Source organism: Jaculus jaculus, chromosome 6, assembly GCF_020740685.1.
Source record: "Jaculus jaculus isolate mJacJac1 chromosome 6, mJacJac1.mat.Y.cur, whole genome shotgun sequence".
In the NCBI taxonomy this organism is placed as follows: Eukaryota; Metazoa; Chordata; class Mammalia; order Rodentia; family Dipodidae; genus Jaculus; species Jaculus jaculus.
Genome location: NC_059107.1, coordinates 99091338 through 99102812, shown reverse-complemented (window position 1 = coordinate 99102812; position 11475 = coordinate 99091338).

The window sequence follows — 11475 nt, the reverse complement described above, 5'->3', positions numbered from 1 at the left end:
TTCCAGATCAGCCTGGGCTACAATGAGATCCTACCTTGAAAAACCAAAAAATACTAGAAAATTTTCAGTGCCAGGGATAGGATACTTTCCAGTGTGTTGTTGGCCAGGGAGGTCCCTGTTGACTCCAAAACATTATAGGCTATTGCCAAGGCCCTTGGCTTCCCATGAGTAACAGACGGTAAGACCCTATTGATGAAGGTTTCACATTCCTGGGTGGCAAGGTCACTGAGAAATCAAGCTGGTGCTGAGCTGAAAACCTCCCTGTGGACTAGCCAACTGAAAGCTGGCAAAAGCTGCACTGCATGCAGCCCTATGGGAGACAGAAGTCTTCAGTGGTGAAACAGTAGACACTGTAAGCCTCAAGTTTGACCAAAAGATAGGCCGAATGACCGAATGGGTGCAATAGTGGCCTGTCTGCTCTGGGGGAAACCAACTGCTCTCTAATTGGACTGGATGCTCACTCTATGGGAGTGAATACATGCATGGTACTAAAACCTAATCAAAAGCCTATGGCAGGACAGGTCATGAGCCTTAGGGGTATAAAGCCTGCTCTTGTCTAGCTAAATGCATATATTATTCTCACCAAACTACCCTAAAAGTGCTACACTTAATGTTAATATTCATATATTAATGCTATTCTCACTTTTGGTTAGAGAAGCTTCTCTTTTCAGATGGTGGTGATCACTAGGATGACCCGAAAGGCACCATGGTGCTGAGAAGTGACAGAGGAGTGCTTAGCATTGACACATCTCTATCACACCCTCCAAGGCTCAGGGTCCATTGTGGAAGAGGTGGCAGAAAGAATGTAAGAGCCAAAGGAAGGGTACCACTCCTTACACTGCAACCATCCAGACATAAATTGGCCTCGATATCTATGACCTCACAGTACCTAGCAATACCTTCATAACACCCTGCTTTTGTGCAAAATACGATGACACCAAAATAAAAGAGACTAACAGAGAGAGGGAGAGGATATGATAGAGTGTTGTGAAGGGGAAAGTGGGTGAGGGGAGGGAATTATGGTTTATTATCTGTAAGTATAAAAGTTGTCAATAGCTGGGCGTAGTGCATGCCTTCAATCCCAGCACTAAGGAGGCAGAGGTAGGAGGATCTCCATGAGATCAAGGCCACCCTGAGATTACATAGTGAATTCCAGGTCAGCCTGAGCTACAGTGAGACCATACCTAAAAAAAAAGTCATTTTTTTAAAATCCCCAAAATTAAAAATTAAAAAAAGAAACACTGTACTAAGCCATGTCTAAGACTGTTTCCAGCTTTACTATTTACTTGTTTCCTGATTCAATGGTATAGTTCCAGTGATAGAGTTGAAATTGACTATGTCTACTAACATTGGGAAAATAATGAATGGTATAGGCTGAGTAAGAATAGAACATTCTTCTTGAATTTTCTGAACATCCTGGGAGATGCATAACCATCAAAGGATGACTGAGGACAAACACATGGAATGGTTAAGTGACAACATTAAGCAGAACATTAAGTGCCAAAGTAAATTAAAAAGTAGTTTGTTTGGACTGGAGAAATGGCTTAGTAGTTAAAGCACTTACCTGAGAAGCCTGAGGACCCAGGTGTGATTCCCCAGTACCCATGTAAGCCAGATGCACAAGATGGTGCATGCATCTGGAGTTCATTTGCAGGGGCTAGAGGCCTTGGTGCACCTGTTCTCTCTCTCTCTCTCAAATGAATAAATATTTATTTTTCAAGGTAGGGTTGTGGTGTAGCTCAGACTAACCCTGAAATTCACTATGTAGTCTCAGGGTTGGCCTCAAACTCACAGTGATCCTCTTACCTGTGCCTCCCAAGTGCTGGGATTAAAGGTGTGCACCACCATGCCCAGTTTAATTATATATATTGTTTATTGAGGTAGGGTCTCACTCTCAATAAAATATATTTTAAGTCCTTAGGTTTCCAAGCAATCCTTTAACTGCTAATCCATCTCTCCATCTTACAAAACAAAAATTTTAGGTTGGGATTCAACTGGGATTGTAGCTCAGTGGTAGAGTGTTTGCCTAGCATGTCTGGGACCCTGGATTCAATGCCCAGCACTACATATGCACAAAACTAAATAAAAATGTTGATCCTGGGCTGGAGAGATGGCTTAGTGGTTAAGTCATTTGCCTGTGAAGCCTATGGACCCAGGTTCAATTCCCCAGGACCCAAATAAACCAGATGCACAAGGTGGCACATGCATCTGGAGTTTGTTTGCTGTGGCTGGAGGATCTGATAAGCCAATTTTTCTCTCTCTCTTTGTAAAATAAATAAATAAATAAAATATTAAAAAAATGTTGATCCCATGTATGTGTCTTTATGATTATATGTATACCATAAACTGTTTCCTAACATTTAGTGAGCACTTAATAGGGTAAGGACTTTGTTTTCTATGATTCTTTTCTCTTCTCTCTCTCTTTCTTCTTCTCTTTTTCTTTCTTTCTTTTTTTGTTTTTCAAGGTAGAGTCTCACTGTAGTCCAGGCTGACTTGGAATTCACTATGTAGTCTCAGGGTGGCCGTGACCTCACAGCCATCCTCCTACTTCTGCCTCCTTAGTGCTTATGAGTGGGATTAAAGGCGTGCACCACCACGCCCTGCTTGTCTGTTTCTTTTAAAGCTTTTTATTTATTTATTTGGAAGGAAAGGAGATGAGATATATAGATAGATGGATAGATAGATATGAATGAATGGACATGCCAGGGCCTCTAGCTATTGCAAATGAACTGGAGATGCATGTGCCACTTTGTGCATCTGCTTTATGTGGGTACTGGAGAATTGAACCTGTGTCGTTAGGCTTTGCAGGCAAGCACCTTAACTGCTGAGCCATCTTTCCAGCCCCTGGGCCAAGCACTTTGTGTGTATTCATTTAATTCCTAGAACAATACTGTGAAATATTATTGCCATCTGTAATTTTCTGCTGAAGAGTCTGATGAACAGAACAGAGCAGTTACTACAGCTCATTGGTAGCAGAGCTAGGATACAAGTTCACACCGATTCCAGAGCCTGAGTCTGTACTACCTAAACCATGGGAGAGATTCTAGGAAGAAATGCCCAGAAGCACTTTTCAGAGGAGCTTGTTGGGCATGAGCTAAAGGGAATTCTGGCAGAGAAGGAGTGCTGGGAAGAGGCTTTGCTCCAGAGAAGGGCTGATCTATAGAAGCGGGAAGAATGACAGCATCACAGGGCAGCATGGCCCAGTCCTCCCCCTTCTCTGGCTCCTGCTTCCAGCTACAGTGAGCAAGCAAAATAGAGGCAGACTGGCAGATGCCTGGCACTTCACTCCCAGAGCTGTGGTTCCTGGGATAGGAGGGTTTGCACTGGCAGAGGTGACAGAGAATAGTGACGTGGGATAAGTGAAACAGAGTGAGAGCTCATGAGGGGGGTTGGTATTGGGGGGTTCAGGATTAGGCTGACTCAGACTAAGTGTCATCCTGTATTACCCTCATTCCCCGTGGCACAACTGTTCACATTTTCCCAATCAGTATGCAGAAATCAACTCCTGCCCTTCCCCCCCCCGCCCCGCCCTGGTCTGTTCCTTTGCCATAGACTTGGGAAGTGAACATGGGGTAGCTGTGGGGACTCTGGCTGATTACTCCAGTACATCCATCTGGATCTTCCTGGGCTCTTGTCGAGCCTGACTAGCCTCCTTTCTTCTGCCTTTCTTCTCACTCAGCTTCACCTGTCTTTGGTAGAAGTGAACATAAGTTGCATGTGTATCTGGAGACTGAGTCTTAGAATTTGAAATCTTAAATTGGATGTGGTGGGTATAATCTCAGCACTCAGGAGGTTAATTAGTAGAAGGGTTACCATGAGTTCAATGCTAGCCTATGCTACAATGTGAGACACTATCTCAAAAAATAAACAAAAAACAGGGAAGAAAGTAAACTAACAAGCAAAAAATATGGGTCAAACCACCCCCTCCTAATAAAAGAAAATCGGGCTTTCTGCCAACTTCTCCCTACTGTTCTACCCAGATTATTTTCCCTTAGAATGTGTGCATGCAAGCTCATGGTCCCTTTTCTCTCCACTAATTTCCCTGTCCCATTGAGGTTTCTCTCAGGTTTAGCTTTGTTGAGAAAACTCCAAACTGACTGGCTGCACCAAACATTAGAACAGGAAGCTACTGAGTTATTAGGGTTGGGTGAGGACTGAGGGAGGACTTGGAGGGTGTGGAGAAGGCTTCACATACTGGGAAATCTGGCTGGGCTTCAAGAGAGGGGGGCCATTGGCAGTGTGGCCAAGTTCCAAATGTTGGCCAAAAGCCAAAGCTCAAAGAAAAGGGGCTCTTGAGATAGTCTAAAAGGCTCCCTGTGGAAAGGGACCTCCCAGTCTTCTCCAAGATACAAGCAAGGGTTTCTCTTGGATACCCAAAGACCAGAGTGGTTGGGGCATTTCCCCACAGACTTTCTTCAGTCATATTTATGTTCTTCCTCTTCCAGCCTCTTCTACTGAGCTTTGGCCACAGCCAGAATTCAAGACAGAAGGATCCCAGAGCTGGGGAGGTGGGTGGGGTGAGAAAGTCTCTGTTGGGGAGGGAAAGCATGACCCCAAGACATATGCTCCAATCCTCGGTTGGTTGCCAGATGAGGCCGAGGGAGAAGTGATCCTTGGGATGCAACTTCTAGAAGTGTTTGCTTGTAAGTTAGAGGGAACAGCTGGAAATGTGTTCTGAGGAGTCGAAACACAGGGATCCCCGGTGGAGGAGAAGGTGTTAGGGGGAGGAAACTGGGGAGAGTCTCAGCTTCCACTCAGGAATGGCCAAAGTTCTTGCAGGCTCTGGACATTTCTCAACTTAAAATTTTTTGTTTGAAATATATAGAGCCATAATAACAAAAACAGCATGGTACTGGCACAAAAGCAGACATGTAGATCAATGGAACAGAAGAGAGGACCCAGATGTAAATTTGGGTAGCTATAGCCACCTGATATTTGATAAAAATGCCAAAAAATAGTCATTGGAGAAAAGACAGCCTCTTTAGCAAATGGTGCTGGGAAAACTGAATATGTATCTGTAGAAGGATGAAAATAGATTCTTCTCTGTCCATGCATAATAATTAAGTCCAAATGGATTAAAGACCTTAACATCAGACCTGAAACTCTGAAACTACTAGAGGAAAAAGTAGGGGAAACACTTCAACATATTGTTCTTGGCAAAGACTTTCTGAATATAGCCCCACTTGCTCAGGCAATAAAACCACAGATTAAGTGCTGGGACCTCATGAAATTACAAAGATTTTTTATGGCAAAGGACACTGTGAGTAAAGCAAAGAGTCAACCTACAGAATGGGAAAAAAAAATCTTTGACAGCTATACATCTGACAGAGGATTAATATCTAGTATATACAAATAACTCAAAAATAAATAATAAGAAATAAAACAAGCCAATTAAAAAATGGGCTATGGAACTAAATAGAGAGTTCTCAAAAGAAGAAATACAGATGGCATATAAGCATCTGAAAAAATGTTGGGAAATGCAGATTAAAACTATATTGAGATTCCATCTCACTCCTGTCAGATTGGCCACCATCATGAAAACAAAGGACCATAAATGCTGTCAAGGATGTGCAAAAAGGGGATCCCTTCTATACTGTTGGTGGGAATGCAATCTGGTCCAGCCATTGTGAAAATCAGTGTGGAGGTTCCTAGGACAGCTAAAAATAGATCTACCATATGACCCAGCCATAGCACTCCTAGGCATATATCCTAAGGACTCATCTCATTACCTTAGAGATACTTGCTCAACCATGTTTATTGCCGCTCAATTCATAATAGCTGGGAAATGGAACCAGCCTAGATGTCCCTCAACTGATGAGTGAATAACGAAGATATGGCACATTTATACAACAGAGTTCTACTCAGCAGTAAAGAAAAACAAAGTTATGAAATTTGTAGGAAAATGAATGGATCTGGAAAGGATAATAGTAAGTGAGGTAACCCAGGCCAAGAAAGCCAAGTGTTGCATGTTCTCTCTCATATGTGGATTCTAGCTACAGATGATTGGACTTCTGTGTGAGTAGGAAGAAAACTCAGTAGCAGAGGCCAATAAGCTAGAAAAGAGATATAAAGGGAAGAGAAAGGAAGGGAGGAGGGGTACTTAATATGATGGTATTGTATATATGTCTATAGAAGAATAGATTAATGGGGGTGAAAAGGCCCAAGTGAGGTCAGGTGAAGAGACTTAGTAAAGGAAAGGTGGAGGGAGGGCTAATCAAAATCTAAGAGGATATACATAAATCATATGGAAACCTACTTTTTTGGACAATGGAACACTCAGGAATCATAGGTTGTTGCTAGAAAATTTTCAGTGCCAGAGATGAGATACTTTCCAGTGAGTTGTTGGCCAGGGAGGTCCGTGATGCCCCCAACACATATTGGCCATTGCCGATGCCCTTGGTTTCCCACCAGGAATAGATGGTAAGACCCTATTGCTGAAGACTCCACATACTTGGGCTGCAAGGCCACTGGGAAATCCTGCTGGAACTGAGCTGATAACTTCCTCCATGTAGACCAGCTGACCGAAAGCCAGAAGAAGCCATTCTGCATGCAGTTCAATGGGAGAAAGAGAAATCACTAGTGAAGATACTCAACAGTGGACACTACAAGCCTTATCATTGGCCAGCCAGCCCAAATGAGCCAACTGGTGCAATAGTGGCACATCTGTCATGGTGGAAACCAACTGCTCTCTAATGGACTGGAGGCCCACTCCATGGGAGGAAATACATCCCTGATACTGAAAAGTTAAAACAGGAGTAGTCATGAGCCCTAGGGGTGTAACGTCTGCTGCCTTCTGGCTAAATGTATATACTATACTTAACAAACTGCCCAGTAAGCACTTCTCTTAATGTTCATGCCCTTATATTAATGCTACTCTCACTTTTGGTAGAAAATGTTCTCTTTTCAGATGGCAGTGACCTTGGGATGACTCAGAAGGCATCATAGTGCTGGAAAGAAGTACTCTCTATCACACCTTCCAAGTCTCAAGGTCTATTGTGGAAGAGGTGGCGGAAAGAATGTAAGAGCCAAAGGAAGGGTAGGACTCCTTACAATGTGCTCCTCCAGACACAAAATGGCCTGGATATCCATGACCTCACAATGCCTGACACTACCTACACAAGACCATCATAATAGGAGGTAAAGATCATGACATCAAACTAAAAGAGAGACTGATTGAGATGGGGAGAATGGACTTTCAAAGGGGAAAGTGGGGGTACAGAGGGTATTACCATGGAATTTTTTTTATAATCATGGAAGTTGTTAATAAAAAAAAAATTTTTGAAAAGAAAAAAATTTTTTTTGAAATAATTTTAGACTCAGAGGAAATTGCAAAAGTAGTGCAGAGTCTCATGTACTTTTCATTCAGTTTCCTAGGATGGCAACATAGTATGCAATTGGAGGTGCAATATTAAAACCAGGAAGCTGACATTAATACAGTCCTGTAAATCACTCACAAACGTTATTCAGTATTCACTTGTGTGTGGGATACCATACCATGTTACACCATTCAACTCCCATCACAATTGTGATAAGGAACTCATTACCAAGAAGGAGTGTATAATCTGTACCCACTCCTGTCTTTAATCCCTGGAAAACCCTAATGTGTTCCTTTTTTTGTATTTTTTTTTTTTTGAGGTAGGGTCTTACTGTAGCCCAGGCTGACCTGGAATTCACTATGTAGTTTCAGGGTGGACTTGAACTCATCGTGATTCTCCTATTTCTGCTTCCTAAGTGCTGGGATTAAAGGTGTGTGTCACCAAACCCAGCCCTTGTTTTTTTTTTTTTTTTTTTTTTTTTTGAGGTAGGGTTTCACTCTAGCTAGGCTGACCTGGAATTTACTATATACTCTCAGGCTGGCCTCGAACTCACAGCAATCCTCCTATCTCTGCCTCCCGAGTGCTGGGATTAAAGGCGTGTGCCACCAAGCCCTGCTCTTTTTTTTTTTTCTTCTTTGTTTTCAAGGTAGGGTTTCACTCTAGCCCAGACTGACTTGGAATTCACTATGTAGTCTCAGGGTAGCCTAGCACTCATGGCAATCCTCCTACTGTTGCCTTCCAAGTTCTGGGATTAAAGGCGTGTGCCACCATGCCTGGCTATAAAAATTTTCTAGTACGTTATTTATTTTGTTTTTTTTTTTAAGGTAGGGTCTCACTGTAGCACAGGCTGACCTGGAATTCACTATGTAGTCTCAGGGTGGCCTCCAACCCAAGGCGATTGCGATCCTTCTACCTCTGCCTCCCAAGTGCTGGGATGATAGGTATGCACCACCATGCCCAGTTTGGTATGTTATTTAACATTGGACTTTTTTTAAAGGTAGGGTCTCACTCTAGCTCCAGCTGGCCTGGAATTCACTATGTAGTCTCAGGGTGGCCTTGAACTCATGGCAATCCTCCTACCTCTGCCTCCTGAGTGCTGGGATTAAAGGTGTGTGCCACTACACCTGGCTCTGGACTTTCTTCGTTCTCTGGATCCTTCCAGTTTCTTCATTATTCTTTTCACTTACAATGTAATTCTTTACCCCAACATTCTGCTTTTAGTTCTCCTTTAGGGCAAATATATTTGTCTAAATTTACTAGGCTGGTCTAGTACTTTGTGTGTTCTCTGCCCTCCCTTACCCCACTATTTATAGCCAGGCTAATTTTGGGTGGCCAATCTCTCTTCTTTTCTGCTCCTTCCTCCTGTGGCGGGTGAGGTGACTTCTCAAATATTTGGAAGAGGAGGTCAGAAGCAGATTCTTGGCATCTGATTTCAGCCCTGGATTTATCGGAAGCCAGTGGAGTAGATGGAGGCTGCAGAAGCTGCAGGTGCAGAAAGGAAGGCAGCTGGGGCTCTACAGGCATTTTGACTTGTGTCAGAGGTCTGGGCTGGGAGTCACAGGTCCTGGCTTCGATCCCAGTTTTGCTCTTCTGCATTCTTGTATCTTCTGCCTGGGGCTCCAAGATACAAATGAGCTGGAGAAGGTGTATCTGGGGGATATTGACAGTAGAGTTCTGGTGTCAGCTTTGCGCATGCGCAACCTTCACATCCTCTGTTGAGAGGTGCGCTAGTGCCCTGCACGGGTTGTCTGGGTAAAGCATTATAAAAATGACCAAACTGGGGCTGGGTGCGGCGGCGCACGCCTTTAATTCCAGCACTCAGGAGGCAGAGGTAGGAGGATCGCCATCAGTTCGAGGCCATCCTGAGACTACATAGTAAAGTCCAGGTCAGCCTGGGCTACAGCGAGGCCTTGAAAAACAAAACAAAACAAAACAAAACAAAACAAAACAAAACAAAACAAAACAACAACAACAAAAAAGCAGAAAGGAAGAAGACAGAACCATAAGAATCAAAGAGAGGGCTGGAGAGATTGCTTAGCAGTTAAGCAGTTAAGGCACTTGTCTGCAAAGCCAAAGGACCCAGGTTTGGTTCCTCTAGACCCACATAAGCCAAATGCACAAGGTGCAGTGGTTAGAGGCCCTGGTGTTCCCATTCTCCCCCTTTCTCTCTCTCTCTCATCTCTTTACCTGCCTCTTTCTCTATTCCTCAAATAAATAAAAAAAGAATATTTAGGGTTGGAGAGATGGTTTAGTAATTAAGGGATTTGCCTGTGAAGCCCAAGGACCCAGGTTCAATTCCCACGAAAGCCATATGCACAAGGTGGCACCTGTGTCTGGAGTTAGTTTGCAGTGGCTAGAGGCCCTGGCATGCCCATTCTATCTGCCTTTCTCTCTCTCTAACAAACAAACAAACAAATAAATAAATAAATATGCTTTTTTGGGGTAGGGTCTCACTTCAGCCCAGGCTGACCTGGAATTCACCATGTAGTTTCAGGGTGACCTCAAATTCACAGGGATCCTCCTACCTCTTCCTCCCGAGTGCTGTGATTAAAGGCGTGCACCACCACACCCAGCATAAAATATTTAAAAAAAAATCAAAGAGAGTTGAAGGGCAAAAACATTAGTGACATTGAGAAATAGTGTGGGAAAGATTCCAGTGTGACATCAAGAAAGGAGCACCAACACACCTCCAGACAAAACATAACCACGTCATGTCAGACAGTGAAGGGAGATAGAATATTGGATATACACAAAGGCCAACACTTAGCAAGAAAGAGAAGCTGGTGTTGTGGTGCGCACCTTTAATACCAGCACTTGGGAGGCAGAGGTAGGAGGATTGCTGTGAGTTCAAGGCCAGCCTAAGACTACATAGTGAATTCCAGGTCAGCCTGGGCTAGAGAGTGACCCTGCCTTGAAAAACCAAACCAAAACAGACAAAAAACAAAATGAGAGAGTGAGGGAGAAGGGGAAGAGAGAAAGAAATGGAAATGGGAGCCAGTGAGGTTCTGGTTTTGCCAAATTATTTCCCATCTTTCCTTCTGGCCCTGTTTCTTGATTAGAGTTTATAAATAACAGAGAGATGGAAAATGTCCCCTCCTTTTGTTTTTTATCTCAGCCTTGTGTGTGGGGGGGCGGGCAGGGAGAGGAAGTGGAACAGGCTATTTGGTCTCTGAGGAGATACCCTCCCCCCTTTTTAAAAAAAATTATTTATTTATTTATTTAAGAGCAACAGACAGAGAAAGAGGCAGAGAGAGAGAGAGAGAGAGAGAGAGAGAGAGAGAGAGAGAGGGAGGGAGACTGAGAGAGAGAATGGGCGCACCACGGCCTCTAGCCACTGCAAACAAACTCGACACGTGTGCTCCCTTGTGCATCTGGCTAATGTGGATCCTGAGGAATCGAGCCTGGAACCGGGGTCCTTAGGCTTCACAGGCAAGCGCTTAACCGCTAAGCCATCTCTCCAGCCCCCCTCCTCCTTTTAAGGTAGGGTCTCACTGTAGCCCAGGGTGACCTGGAATTCACTATGTAGTATCAGGGTAGCGATCCTCCTACCTGTGCCTCTTGACTGCTGGGACTAAAGGCATGGGCTAAAGACTGGAGTTCTCTTTTCTGCCACCCAGCTCTAGCCTGAGGCAACCCTCCCACCTCCGAATTTATTTATTTATTTATTTATATTTATTTATTTATTTATTTAGTGATAGGGTCTTATGCAATCCTGGCTGGTTTAGACTCACTATGTAGACCAGGCTGGTCTTGAACTTGTGGCGGTATTTCTGACTATGCCTCTTTAATGCTGGGGTTACACATGTGGCCCAACAAGCCGGGCTTTCCTTCCATTGCAATATATCTGAAATGTCCAGTCCTACGAAAGGTTCGATAACAAGACACACCACTTCGCACGCCCCAGAGCCCGATGTGGTAGTGATGGGACTTAAAGGCGTGTGCCACCACGTCCGATTGTTTGCTCTTCTTTCTTGTTCTCCATTTCTCTTCTGCTTCTTGCCTAGCCGTTCTCAAGGCCTTTCTTCGCCGGGCTCCCTTGAATGCTAACGCCTCGCTAGCTGCTGTCGTCTTTGTCGGCCTCTGGGGCGTGGTAAGCTGCCAACAGCCCGAAGGGGGGGCTCGGTGCGAGCACGAGGCGGCGGGGTCGCTAAGGGACCCG